Here is a 14,231-nt window from a genome sequence, read left to right as displayed (position 1 = left end):
GGTAAACCTTAACCATTGCAGGGCTGCGCAGGACCTCCTCCTGCAGACCATCTATGAGAAAAAAATTGACATCACAATAATAAGCGAACAACATCGCCCATTAAATGGAGATTGGTTCGCCGACACAACCCAGCGCTCGGCGATCTACATCTCACGCGGAAGCGGGATAATCACAGAGGCAGGAACACCACAGGTAGGTGCAGTCTGGGTTCGGGTGCGGGGCGTGCGGTTCTACAGCTGTTACTGTTCGCCGAACGCCTCGGTCTCGGACTTCGTACTGTTTTTGCACGAATTGGAGGCGAGCGTCAGCAGGAGCACAGGACGAGTGGTCGTTGCCGGAGACTTCAATGCAAAGTCTACAGAGTGGGAATCACCTATCACCGATGAACGCGGTCGCCTACTAGCTGACACAATGGCCAGACTAAACCTGCATGTCCTGAACACCGGAAGTGCAAATACCTTCGTCAGAGGAAGCACTGGCTCCATAGTCGACGTCGCTTTCGCGGACGAGGACACCATTGGCCGCATTACCAACTGGGAGGTGCTCAGCGACACAACACTAAGCGACCACCAATACATCTCATACGAGCTAAGAGACACAAGAACGACCGATTCGACCCCGCATAAGACCGAGCCGACAAGGTGGGCCGTCAGCAAGCTAGACACTAAAACGTGCGAAGAGACGCTCAAGTTCGAGTGTGGCCGTATTCAAGATACCACAACTGGAACAGAACTTTGCAAAGAGACAACGGCAGCGATCACTCGGGCTTGCGAGGCCTCGATGCCGAAGAAGGGTGGAGTGGGACGGAAACCACAATATTGGTGGAACGACGAAATTGCAGAGCTGCGAAGAACCTGCACAAGAAAACGAAGAGAGCACTGCCGGACTGAACGAAGACACAGATCAGGCCACGAAGACGACCAAACGGCCATCGAAACCGCAAGCGAAGCCCACAAAGAAGCAAGAAGAGCAGTCACCTACGCAATCAGGAGGAGTAAAAAGTTGATGTGGGAACAACTCATAGCGACGGTGGACCTGGACCCATGGGGCCAAGCGTATCGTATGGTCCGTGGTAAGCTGTCCGGCCACCGCCAAATTCCCTTCTTAAACAGAGATGGAAATTTGGAAACGATAGTTTCACACCTTTTCCCTACACACAAAGAGACGACACCACAAGCGTGGATCATAGAGCCCGAAGACATCCCAGAGTTTACACTGGGTGAACTATACTCGGCAACAAAACGGCTGTCCACTGACAAATCACCTGGACCTGACGGAATACCGAATGAAATTCTCCGCATATCGGCTAAAGTCTGCCCGAAAACATTGCTGCGGACATTCAACAGCTGCCTCAAGAGCGGAGAATTCCCAAAAATATGGAAAAGGCAGAAACTCGTGCTCATACCCAAGGGCAACAAACCACCGGAGGAGCCGTCGTCATACCGGCCACTGTGCATGTTGGACGGATTGGGCAAACTCCTCGAGCGCCTCATATTACAGAGAGTAGCGAAGACGACGGAGACGGAAGGCGGGTTATGTTCGCAGCAATACGGGTTCAGACCCGGTCGGTCCACGGTAGACGCAATAGCCGAGGTCATAAAGACAATAAAAGACGCTCATAGTGGAACATTAAAAACGAGCAGTCACTGCATAATGGTGACACTGGACGTTAAAAATGCTTTCAATTCTGCCAGATGGGATAAAATAATGTCGGCTCTATCGGAGCTCGGTGGAATACCAGACTACCTTGTAAGAATAATAGGAAGTTACCTGTCGGAGAGGGTTCTGATCACAAGACTGGCAGAACGCAAGATCTCCTCTGGTGTTCCACAGGGCTCTGTCATGGGACCAACATTATGGAACATAATGTACGACTCACTTCTTAAATTAAGACTTCCAGGAGGAGCGAAGCTGGTGGGTTTTGCAGACGACGTAGCTATCATTGTTGTGGCTAGGAAAATAACGGACCTCGAGACCGCCACAAACGACACTCTCGACCTGGTGAACGACTGGATGACGGAAGCCGGACTACAGCTTGCACCACAAAAAACCGAGGCGGTTTTGTTCACCAGAAAAAGAAAAATCGAACCCCCGAAAATCACCATTTCGGGATACGACGTGAGACTAAAAAGGTATCTGACTTATCTTGGAATAATTCTAGATGACAAATTAACCTTTAAGAAACAAGCTGAGCATGCCGCGGAGAAAGCGGCAAGAGCTGTCAACAACATCGGACGACTAATGCCCAACATCGGAGGGCCCAAACCATGCCGAAGAAAACTACTCAACAGCGTAGTGCACTCGGTGATCCTATACGGTGCACCAATATGGGCGCCCAGCATGGCAGTGGAGAGAACCAGGAAATACCTCGCAAGAGTACAACGCAGGGGCGTACTGAGAATCGTATCGGCATATACAACAGTATCCGAGTGCGCAGTACTGGTTATTGCTGGAGTACCACCCATCGACCTACTGGCACATGAAAGAAAGAAGGTATACGAGGGAAGAAAGGAGGGAACGAAAAAAGTAAGAGCGACGGCACGGGCGGAGCTCATGACGGAATGGCAGGTCCGCTGGGACGGCGCAGACAAAGGTAGATGGACACATCGACTGATCCCATCAATCGCAGCCTGGACAAGGAGGAAAAGCGCAAAACCGGACTACCACACAACCCAGCTACTAACCAGCCATGGGTGTTTCGGAGCATTCCTCAACCGCATCGGAAAGGAAACGACAGCAGGATGTCACCACTGTGCATCAATCAGAGATGACGCAGAACATACACTCCTCGTATGCCCTGCATGGGAATCTGAAAGAGCGACACTCGAAGATAGCACCCCGGTCAACACTGAAGACATAGCACAGAACATCACTAAAGACGTAGCCTCTTGGGAAGCATTCGCAGAGTTCGCAAGGAGCGTCATGAAGCAGAAGGAGGAGGCCGAACGGCTAAGGAAAGCGGAAAGACTTTAAGGAAATGAATAGATGTCAACCCATAGATATAGATATACTATTACCAGCCTATGATTAATACTGCAAATGAATGTTTTTCAGGAAACAGAAACCAAGCGGGTCAACTAGATGAACTGGAAAGGAGGGATCCGCACAAAAAGGAGAAGCCAACAAGGACGAAATCAGCCCCTGCGGAAGCAATCCACCAACGAGTGGGGTCCCCAAAGGGGTGAGGTGAGTCGGGGGAGTTTTTAAGTCAGTAAAAATCTGACACTTCCCTCTAGTGCGGACTAGAGGGAGTCTTATTGAAGATTTTCTCCTCCCACGCATAGGAAAAAAAAAAAAAAAAAAAAAAAAGGTTTGGTGAAGTTAGCGGGTTTTGTGTATATTTTTGCATTGTCGAATTCTTTGATTTCGGTGAAAGTAAGACTAGGTTGGGTTAGGTTTGGTGAGGTAAGCGAGTTTTGTGTATATTTTTGCATTGTCGAATTCTTTGATTTCGGTGATGGTTAGGTTAGGTTGGGTTAGGTTTAGTGAGGTAAGCGAGTTTTGTGGATCATTTTGCAATCTCGAATTCTTTGATTTCGGTGATAGTTAGGTTAGGTTGGGTTAGGTTTGGTGAGTTAAGCGAGTTTCGTGTATATTTTTGCAATGTCGAATTCTTTGATTTCGGTGATGGTTAGGTTAGGTTGGATAAGGTTTGGTGAGGTAAGCGAGTTTTGTTTAAATTTTAAAATCTCGAATTCTTTGATTTCGGTGATGGTTAGGTTAGGTTGGGTTAGGTTTGGTGTAGTTAGTGGGTTTTGTGTATATTTTTGCATTGTCGAATTCTTTGATTTCGGTGAAAGTAAGACTAGGTTGGGTTAGGTTTGGTGAGGTAAGCGAGTTTTGTGTATATTTTTGCATTGTCGAATTCTTTGATTTTGGTGTTCGTAAGGTTAAGTTGGGTTAGGTTTGGTGAAGTTAGCGGGTTTTCTGTATATTTTTGCATTGTCGAATTTTTTGATTTCGGTGAAAGTAAGACTAGGTTGGGTTTGGTTTGGTGAGGTTAGCGAGGTTTGTGTATATTTTTGCATGGTCGAATTCTTTAATTTCGGTGATAATTAGGCTAGGTTGGGTTAGGTTTGGAGAGGTTAGCGAGTTTTGTGTATATTTTTGCGATGTTGAATTCTTTGATTTCGGAGATGGTTAGGTTAGGTTGGGTTAGGTTTAGTGAGGTAAGCGAGTTTTGTGTATATTTTAGCAATGTCGAATTCTTTGATTTCGGTGATGGTAAGGTTAGGTTGGGTTAGGTTTGGTGAGGTAAGCGGGTTTTGTGTATATTTTTTCGATGTCGAATTCTTTGATTTCGGTGATAGTTAGGCTAGGTTGGGTGAGGTTTGGTTAGGTTAGCGAGTTTTGTGTATATTTTTGCATTGTCGAATTCTTTGATTTTGGTGTTCGTTAGGTTAGGTTGGGTTAGGTTTGGTGAGGTAAGCGGGTTTTGTGTATATTTTTGCATTGTCGAATTCTTTGATTTCGGTGATGGTTAGGTTAGGTTGGGTTAGGTTTGGTGAGGTTAGCGGGTTTTGTGTATATTTTTGCGATGTCGAATTCTTTGATTTCGGTGCTGGTTAGGATAGGTTGGGTGAGTTTTGGTGAGTTAAGCGAGTTTCGTGTATATTCTTGCAATGTCGAATTCTTTGATTTCGGTGATCGTTAGGTTAGGTTGGATAAGGTTTGGTGAGGTAAGCGAGTTTTGTTTAAATTTTAAAATCTCGAATTCTTTGATTTCGGTGATAGTAAGATTAGGTTGGGTTTGGTTTGGTGAGGTTAGCGGGTTTTGTGTATATTTTTGCATTGTCGAATTCTTTGATTTCGGTGAAAGTAAGACTAGGTTGGGTTAGGTTTGGTGAGGTTAGCGAGGTTTGTGTATATTTTTGCATTGTCGAATTCTTTAATTTCGGTGATAGTTAGGCTAGGTTGGGTTAGGTTTGGAGAGGTTAGCGAGTTTTGTGTATATTTTTGCGATGTTGAATTCTTTGATTTCGGTGATGGTTAGGTTAGGTTGGGTTAGGTTTAGTGAGGTAAGCGAGTTTTGTGTATATTTTTGCAATGTCGAATTTTTTGATTTCGGTGATGGTAAGGTTAGGTTGGGTTAGGTTTGGTGAGGTAAGCGGGTTTTGTGTATATTTTTTCGATGTCGAATTCTTTGATTTCGGTGATAGTTAGGCTAGGTTGGGTGAGGTTTGGTTAGGTTAGCGAGTTTTGTGTATATTTTTGCATTGTCGAATTCTTTGATTTTGGTGTTCGTTAGGTTAGGTTGGGTTAGGTTTGGTGAGGTAAGCGGGTTTTGTGTATATTTTTGCGATGTCGAATTCTTTGATTTCGGTGCTGGTTAGGATAGGTTGGGTGAGTTTTGGTGAGTTAAGCGAGTTTCGTGTATATTCTTGCAATGTCGAATTCTTTGATTTCGGTGATCGTTAGGTTAGGTTGGATAAGGTTTGGTGAGGTAAGCGAGTTTTGTTTAAATTTTAAAATCTCGAATTCTTTGATTTCGGTGATAGTAAGATTAGGTTGGGTTTGGTTTGGTGAGGTTAGCGGGTTTTGTGTATATTTTTGCATTGTCGAATTCTTTGATTTCGGTGAAAGTAAGACTAGGTTGGGTTAGGTTTGGTGAGGTTAGCGAGTTTTGTGTATATTTTTGCATTGTCGAATTCTTTGATTTCGGTGATGGTTAGGTTAGGTTGGGTTAGGTTTAGTGAGGTAAGCGAGTTTTGTCGATCATTTTGCAATTTCGAATTCTTTGATTTCGGTGATGGTTAGGTTAGGTTGGGTTAGGTTTGGTGAGTTAAGCGAGTTTCGTGTATATTTTTGCAATGTCGAATTCTTTGATTTCGGTGATGGTTAGGTTAGGTTGGATAAGGTTTGGTGAGGTAAGCGAGTTTTGTTTAAATTTTAAAATCTCGAATTCTTTGATTTCGGTGATGGTTAGGTTAGGTTGGGTTAGGTTTGGTGAAGTTAGCGGGTTTTGTGTATATTTTTGCATTGTCGAATTCTTTGATTTCGGTGAAAGTAAGACTAGGTTGGGTTAGGTTTGGTGAGGTAAGCGAGTTTTGTGTATATTTTTGCATTGTCGAATTCTTTGATTTCGGTGATGGTTAGGTTAGGTTGGGTTAGGTTTAGTGAGGTAAGCGAGTTTTGTGGATCATTTTGCAATCTCGAATTCTTTGATTTCGGTGATAGTTAGGTTAGGTTGGGTTAGGTTTGGTGAGTTAAGCGAGTTTCGTGTATATTTTTGCAATGTCGAATTCTTTGATTTCGGTGATGGTTAGGTTAGGTTGGATAAGGTTTGGTGAGGTAAGCGAGTTTTGTTTAAATTTTAAAATCTCGAATTCTTTGATTTCGGTGATGGTAAGGTTAGGTTGGGTTAGGTTTGGTGAAGTTAGTGGGTTTTGTGTATATTTTTGCATTGTCGAATTCTTTGATTTCGGTGAAAGTAAGACTAGGTTGGGTTAGGTTTGGTGAGGTAAGCGAGTTTTGTGTATATTTTTGCATTGTCGAATTCTTTGATTTTGGTGTTCGTTAGGTTAGGTTGGGTTAGGTTTGGTGAGGTAAGCGGGTTTTGTGTATATTTTTGCGATGTCGAATTCTTTGATTTCGGTGCTGGTTAGGATAGGTTGGGTGAGTTTTGGTGAGTTAAGTGAGTTTCGTGTATATTCTTGCAATGTCGAATTCTTTGATTTCGGTGATCGTTAGGTTAGGTTGGATAAGGTTTGGTGAGGTAAGCGAGTTTTGTTTAAATTTTAAAATCTCGAATTCTTTGATTTCGGTGATAGTAAGATTAGGTTGGGTTTGGTTTGGTGAGGTTAGCGGGTTTTGTGTATATTTTTGCATTGTCGAATTCTTTGATTTCGGTGAAAGTAAGACTAGGTTGGGTTAGGTTTGGTGAGGTTAGCGAGTTTTGTGTATATTTTTGCATTGTCGAATTCTTTGATTTCGGTGATGGTTAGGTTAGGTTGGGTTAGGTTTAGTGAGGTAAGCGAGTTTTGTCGATCATTTTGCAATTTCGAATTCTTTGATTTCGGTGATGGTTAGGTTAGGTTGGGTTAGGTTTGGTGAGTTAAGCGAGTTTCGTGTATATTTTTGCAATGTCGAATTCTTTGATTTCGGTGATGGTTAGGTTAGGTTGGATAAGGTTTGGTGAGGTAAGCGAGTTTTGTTTAAATTTTAAAATCTCGAATTCTTTGATTTCGGTGATGGTTAGGTTAGGTTGGGTTAGGTTTGGTGAAGTTAGCGGGTTTTGTGTATATTTTTGCATTGTCGAATTCTTTGATTTCGGTGAAAGTAAGACTAGGTTGGGTTAGGTTTGGTGAGGTAAGCGAGTTTTGTGTATATTTTTGCCATGTCGAATTCTTTGATTTCGGTGATGGTTAGGTTAGGTTGGGTTAGGTTTAGTGAGGTAAGCGAGTTTTGTGGATCATTTTGCAATCTCGAATTCTTTGATTTCGGTGATAGTTAGGTTAGGTTGGGTTAGGTTTGGTGAGTTAAGCGAGTTTCGTGTATATTTTTGCAATGTCGAATTCTTTGATTTCGGTGATGGTTAGGTTAGGTTGGGTTAGGTTTGGTGAAGTTAGTGGGTTTTGTGTATATTTTTACATTGTCGAATTCTTTGATTTCGGTGAAAGTAAGACTAGGTTGGGTTAGGTTTGGTGAGGTAAGCGAGTTTTGTGTATATTTTTGCATTGTCGAATTCTTTGATTTTGGTGTTCGTTAGGTTAGGTTGGGTTAGGTTTGGTGAGGTAAGCGGGTTTTGTGTATATTTTTGCGATGTCGAATTCTTTGATTTCGGTGCTGGTTAGGATAGGTTGGGTGAGTTTTGGTGAGTTAAGCGAGTTTCGTGTATATTCTTGCAATGTCGAATTCTTTGATTTCGGTGATCGTTAGGTTAGGTTGGATAAGGTTTGGTGAGGTAAGCGAGTTTTGTTTAAATTTTAAAATCTCGAATTCTTTGATTTCGGTGATAGTAAGATTAGGTTGGGTTTGGTTTGGTGAGGTTAGCGGGTTTTGTGTATATTTTTGCATTGTCGAATTCTTTGATTTCGGTGAAAGTAAGACTAGGTTGGGTTAGGTTTGGTGAGGTTAGCGAGTTTTGTGTATATTTTTGCATTGTCGAATTCTTTGATTTCGGTGATGGTTAGGTTAGGTTGGGTTAGGTTAAGTGAGGTAAGCGAGTTTTGTCGATCATTTTGCAATTTCGAATTCTTTGATTTCGGTGATGGTTAGGTTAGGTTGGGTTAGGTTTGGTGAGTTAAGCGAGTTTCGTGTATATTTTTGCAATGTCGAATTCTTTGATTTCGGTGATGGTTAGGTTAGGTTGGATAAGGTTTGGTGAGGTAAGCGAGTTTTGTTTAAATTTTAAAATCTCGAATTCTTTGATTTTGGTGATGGTTAGGTTAGGTTGGGTTAGGTTTGGTGAAGTTAGCGGGTTTTGTGTATATTTTTGCATTGTCGAATTCTTTGATTTCGGTGAAAGTAAGACTAGGTTGGGTTAGGTTTGGTGAGGTAAGCGAGTTTTGTGTATATTTTTGCATTGTCGAATTCTTTGATTTCGGTGATGGTTAGGTTAGGTTGGGTTAGGTTTAGTGAGGTAAGCGAGTTTTGTGGATCATTTTGCAATCTCGAATTCTTTGATTTCGGTGATAGTTAGGTTAGGTTGGGTTAGGTTTGGTGAGTTAAGCGAGTTTCGTGTATATTTTTGCAATGTCGAATTCTTTGATTTCGGTGATGGTTAGGTTAGGTTGGATAAGGTTTGGTGAGGTAAGCGAGTTTTGTTTAAATTTTAAAATCTCGAATTCTTTGATTTCGGTGATGGTTAGGTTAGGTTGGGTTAGGTTTGGTGAAGTTAGTGGGTTTTGTGTATATTTTTGCATTGTCGAATTCTTTGATTTCGGTGAAAGTAAGACTAGGTTGGGTTAGGTTTGGTGAGGTAAGCGAGTTTTGTGTATATTTTTGCATTGTCGAATTCTTTGATTTTGGTGTTCGTAAGGTTAAGTTGGGTTAGGTTTGGTGAAGTTAGCGGGTTTTCTGTATATTTTTGCATTGTCGAATTTTTTGATTTCGGTGAAAGTAAGACTAGGTTGGGTTTGGTTTGGTGAGGTTAGCGAGGTTTGTGTATATTTTTGCATTGTCGAATTCTTTAATTTCGGTGATAGTTAGGCTAGGTTGGGTTAGGTTTGGAGAGGTTAGCGAGTTTTGTGTATATTTTTGCGATGTTGAATTCTTTGATTTCGGTGATGGTTAGGTTAGGTTGGGTTAGGTTTAGTGAGGTAAGCGAGTTTTGTGTATATTTTTGCAATGTCGAATTTTTTGATTTCGGTGATGGTAAGGTTAGGTTGGGTTAGGTTTGGTGAGGTAAGCGGGTTTTGTGTATATTTTTTCGATGTCGAATTCTTTGATTTCGGTGATAGTTAGGCTAGGTTGGGTGAGGTTTGGTTAGGTTAGCGAGTTTTGTGTATATTTTTGCATTGTCGAATTCTTTGATTTTGGTGTTCGTTAGGTTAGGTTGGGTTAGGTTTGGTGAGGTAAGCGGGTTTTGTGTATATTTTTGCGATGTCGAATTCTTTGATTTCGGTGCTGGTTAGGATAGGTTGGGTGAGTTTTGGTGAGTTAAGCGAGTTTCGTGTATATTCTTGCAATGTCGAATTCTTTGATTTCGGTGATCGTTAGGTTAGGTTGGATAAGGTTTGGTGAGGTAAGCGAGTTTTGTTTAAATTTTAAAATCTCGAATTCTTTGATTTCGGTGATAGTAAGATTAGGTTGGGTTTGGTTTGGTGAGGTTAGCGGGTTTTGTGTATATTTTTGCATTGTCGAATTCTTTGATTTCGGTGAAAGTAAGACTAGGTTGGGTTAGGTTTGGTGAGGTTAGCGAGTTTTGTGTATATTTTTGCATTGTCGAATTCTTTGATTTCGGTGATGGTTAGGTTAGGTTGGGTTAGGTTTAGTGAGGTAAGCGAGTTTTGTCGATCATTTTGCAATTTCGAATTCTTTGATTTCGGTGATGGTTAGGTTAGGTTGGGTTAGGTTTGGTGAGTTAAGCGAGTTTCGTGTATATTTTTGCAATGTCGAATTCTTTGATTTCGGTGATGGTTAGGTAAGGTTGGATAAGGTTTGGTGAGGTAAGCGAGTTTTGTTTAAATTTTAAAATCTCGAATTCTTTGATTTCGGTGATGGTTAGGTTAGGTTGGGTTAGGTTTGGTGAAGTAAGCGGGTTTTGTGTATATTTTTGCATTGTCAAATTCTTTGATTTCGGTGAAAGTAAGACTAGGTTGGGTTAGGTTTGGTGAGGTAAGCGAGTTTTGTGTATATTTTTGCATTGTCGAATTCTTTGATTTCGGTGATGGTTAGGTTAGGTTGGGTTAGGTTTAGTGAGGTAAGCGAGTTTTGTGCATCATTTTGCAATCTCGAATTCTTTGATTTCGGTGATAGTTAGGTTAGGTTGGGTTAGGTTTGGTGAGTTAAGCGAGTTTCGTGTATATTTTTGCAATGTCGAATTCTTTGATTTCGGTGATGGTTAGGTTAGGTTGGATAAGGTTTGGTGAGGTAAGCGAGTTTTGTTTAAATTTTAAAATCTCGAATTCTTTGATTTCGGTGATGGTTAGGTTAGGTTGGGTTAGGTTTGGTGAAGTTAGTGGGTTTTGTGTAAATTTTTGCATTGTCGAATTCTTTGATTTCGGTGAAAGTAAGACTAGGTTGGGTTAGGTTTGGTGAGGTAAGCGAGTTTTGTGTATATTTTTGCATTGTCGAATTCTTTGATTTTGGTGTTCGTTAGGTTAGGTTGGGTTAGGTTTGGTGAGGTAAGCGGGTTTTGTGTATATTTTTGCGATGTCGAATTCTTTGATTTCGGTGCTGGTTAGGATAGGTTGGGTGAGTTTTGGTGAGTTAAGCGAGTTTCGTGTATATTCTTGCAATGTCGAATTCTTTGATTTCGGTGATCGTTAGGTTAGGTTGGATAAGGTTTGGTGAGGTAAGCGAGTTTTGTTTAAATTTTAAAATCTCGAATTCTTTGATTTCGGTGATAGTAAGATTAGGTTGGGTTTGGTTTGGTGAGGTTAGCGGGTTTTGTGTATATTTTTGCATTGTCGAATTCTTTGATTTCGGTGAAAGTAAGACTAGGTTGGGTTAGGTTTGGTGAGGTTAGCGAGTTTTGTGTATATTTTTGCATTGTCGAATTCTTTGATTTCGGTGATGGTTAGGTTAGGTTGGGTTAGGTTTAGTGAGGTAAGCGAGTTTTGTCGATCATTTTGCAATTTCGAATTCTTTGATTTCGGTGATGGTTAGGTTAGGTTGGGTTAGGTTTGGTGAGTTAAGCGAGTTTCGTGTATATTTTTGCAATGTCGAATTCTTTGATTTCGGTGATGGTTAGGTTAGGTTGGATAAGGTTTGGTGAGGTAAGCGAGTTTTGTTTAAATTTTAAAATCTCGAATTCTTTGATTTCGGTGATGGTTAGGTTAGGTTGGGTTAGGTTTGGTGAAGTTAGCGGGTTTTGTGTATATTTTTGCATTGTCGAATTCTTTGATTTCGGTGAAAGTAAGACTAGGTTGGGTTAGGTTTGGTGAGGTAAGCGAGTTTTGTGTATATTTTTGCATTGTCGAATTCTTTGATTTCGGTGATGGTTAGGTTAGGTTGGGTTAGGTTTAGTGAGGTAAGCGAGTTTTGTGGATCATTTTGCAATCTCGAATTCTTTGATTTCGGTGATAGTTAGGTTAGGTTGGGTTAGGTTTGGTGAGTTAAGCGAGTTTCGTGTATATTTTTGCAATGTCGAATTCTTTGATTTCGGTGATGGTTAGGTTAGGTTGGATAAGGTTTGGTGAGGTAAGCGAGTTTTGTTTAAATTTTAAAATCTCGAATTCTTTGATTTCGGTGATGGTTAGGTTAGGTTGGGTTAGGTTTGGTGAAGTTAGTGGGTTTTGTGTATATTTTTGCATTGTCGAATTCTTTGATTTCGGTGAAAGTAAGACTAGGTTGGGTTAGGTTTGGTGAGGTAAGCGAGTTTTGTGTATATTTTTGCATTGTCGAATTCTTTGATTTTGGTGTTCGTTAGGTTAGGTTGGGTTAGGTTTGGTGAGGTAAGCGGGTTTTGTGTATATTTTTGCGATGTCGAATTCTTTGATTTCGGTGCTGGTTAGGATAGGTTGGGTGAGTTTTGGTGAGTTAAGCGAGTTTCGTGTATATTCTTGCAATGTCGAATTCTTTGATTTCGGTGATCGTTAGGTTAGGTTGGATAAGGTTTGGTGAGGTAAGCGAGTTTTGTTTAAATTTTAAAATCTCGAATTCTTTGATTTCGGTGATAGTAAGATTAGGTTGGGTTTGGTTTGGTGAGGTTAGCGGGTTTTGTGTATATTTTTGCATTGTCGAATTCTTTGATTTCGGTGAAAGTAAGACTAGGTTGGGTTAGGTTTGGTGAGGTTAGCGAGTTTTGTGTATATTTTTGCATTGTCGAATTCTTTGATTTCGGTGATGGTTAGGTTAGGTTGGGTTAGGTTTAGTGAGGTAAGCGAGTTTTGTCGATCATTTTGCAATTTCGAATTCTTTGATTTCGGTGATGGTTAGGTTAGGTTGGGTTAGGTTTGGTGAGTTAAGCGAGTTTCGTGTATATTTTTGCAATGTCGAATTCTTTGATTTCGGTGATGGTTAGGTTAGGTTGGATAAGGTTTGGTGAGGTAAGCGAGTTTTGTTTAAATTTTAAAATCTCGAATTCTTTGATTTCGGTGATGGTTAGGTTAGGTTGGGTTAGGTTTGGTGAAGTTAGCGGGTTTTGTGTATATTTTTGCATTGTCGAATTCTTTGATTTCGGTGAAAGTAAGACTAGGTTGGGTTAGGTTTGGTGAGGTAAGCGAGTTTTGTGTATATTTTTGCATTGTCGAATTCTTTGATTTCGGTGATGGTTAGGTTAGGTTGGGTTAGGTTTAGTGAGGTAAGCGAGTTTTGTGGATCATTTTGCAATCTCGAATTCTTTGATTTCGGTGATAGTTAGGTTAGGTTGGGTTAGGTTTGGTGAGTTAAGCGAGTTTCGTGTATATTTTTGCAATGTCGAATTCTTTGATTTCGGTGATGGTTAGGTTAGGTTGGATAAGGTTTGGTGAGGTAAGCGAGTTTTGTTTAAATTTTAAAATCTCGAATTCTTTGATTTCGGTGATGGTTAGGTTAGGTTGGGTTAGGTTTGGTGAAGTTAGTGGGTTTTGTGTAAATTTTTGCATTGTCGAATTCTTTGATTTCGGTGAAAGTAAGACTAGGTTGGGTTAGGTTTGGTGAGGTAAGCGAGTTTTGTGTATATTTTTGCATTGTCGAATTCTTTGATTTTGGTGTTCGTTAGGTTAGGTTGGGTTAGGTTTGGTGAGGTAAGCGGGTTTTGTGTATATTTTTGCGATGTCGAATTCTTTGATTTCGGTGCTGGTTAGGATAGGTTGGGTGAGTTTTGGTGAGTTAAGCGAGTTTCGTGTATATTCTTGCAATGTCGAATTCTTTGATTTCGGTGATGGTTAGGTTAGGTTGGATAAGGTTTGGTGAGGTAAGCGAGTTTTGTTTAAATTTTAAAATCTCGAATTCTTTGATTTCGGTGATGGTTAGGTTAGGTTGGGTTAGGTTTGGTGAAGTTAGTGGGTTTTGTGTAAATTTTTGCATTGTCGAATTCTTTGATTTCGGTGAAAGTAAGACTAGGTTGGGTTAGGTTTGGTGAGGTAAGCGAGTTTTGTGTATATTTTTGCATTGTCGAATTCTTTGATTTTGGTGTTCGTTAGGTTAGGTTGGGTTAGGTTTGGTGAGGTAAGCGGGTTTTGTGTATATTTTTGCGATGTCGAATTCTTTGATTTCGGTGCTGGTTAGGATAGGTTGGGTGAGTTTTGGTGAGTTAAGCGAGTTTCGTGTATATTCTTGCAATGTCGAATTCTTTGATTTCGGTGATCGTTAGGTTAGGTTGGATAAGGTTTGGTGAGGTAAGCGAGTTTTGTTTAAATTTTAAAATCTCGAATTCTTTGATTTCGGTGATAGTAAGATTAGGTTGGGTTTGGTTTGGTGAGGTTAGCGGGTTTTGTGTATATTTTTGCATTGTCGAATTCTTTGATTTCGGTGAAAGTAAGACTAGGTTGGGTTAGGTTTGGTGAGGTTAGCGAGTTTTGTGTATATTTTTGCATTGTCGAATTCTTTGATTTCGGTGATGGTTAGGTTAGGTTGGGTTAGGTTAAGTGAGGTAAGCGAGTTTTGTCGATCATTTTGCAATTTCGAATTCTTTGATTTCGGT

Source organism: Arctopsyche grandis, chromosome 4 (genome assembly GCF_051622035.1).
Source record: "Arctopsyche grandis isolate Sample6627 chromosome 4, ASM5162203v2, whole genome shotgun sequence".
NCBI lineage: Eukaryota > Metazoa > Arthropoda > Insecta > Trichoptera > Hydropsychidae > Arctopsyche > Arctopsyche grandis.
Note: the sequence above shows the minus strand (reverse complement) of the source record.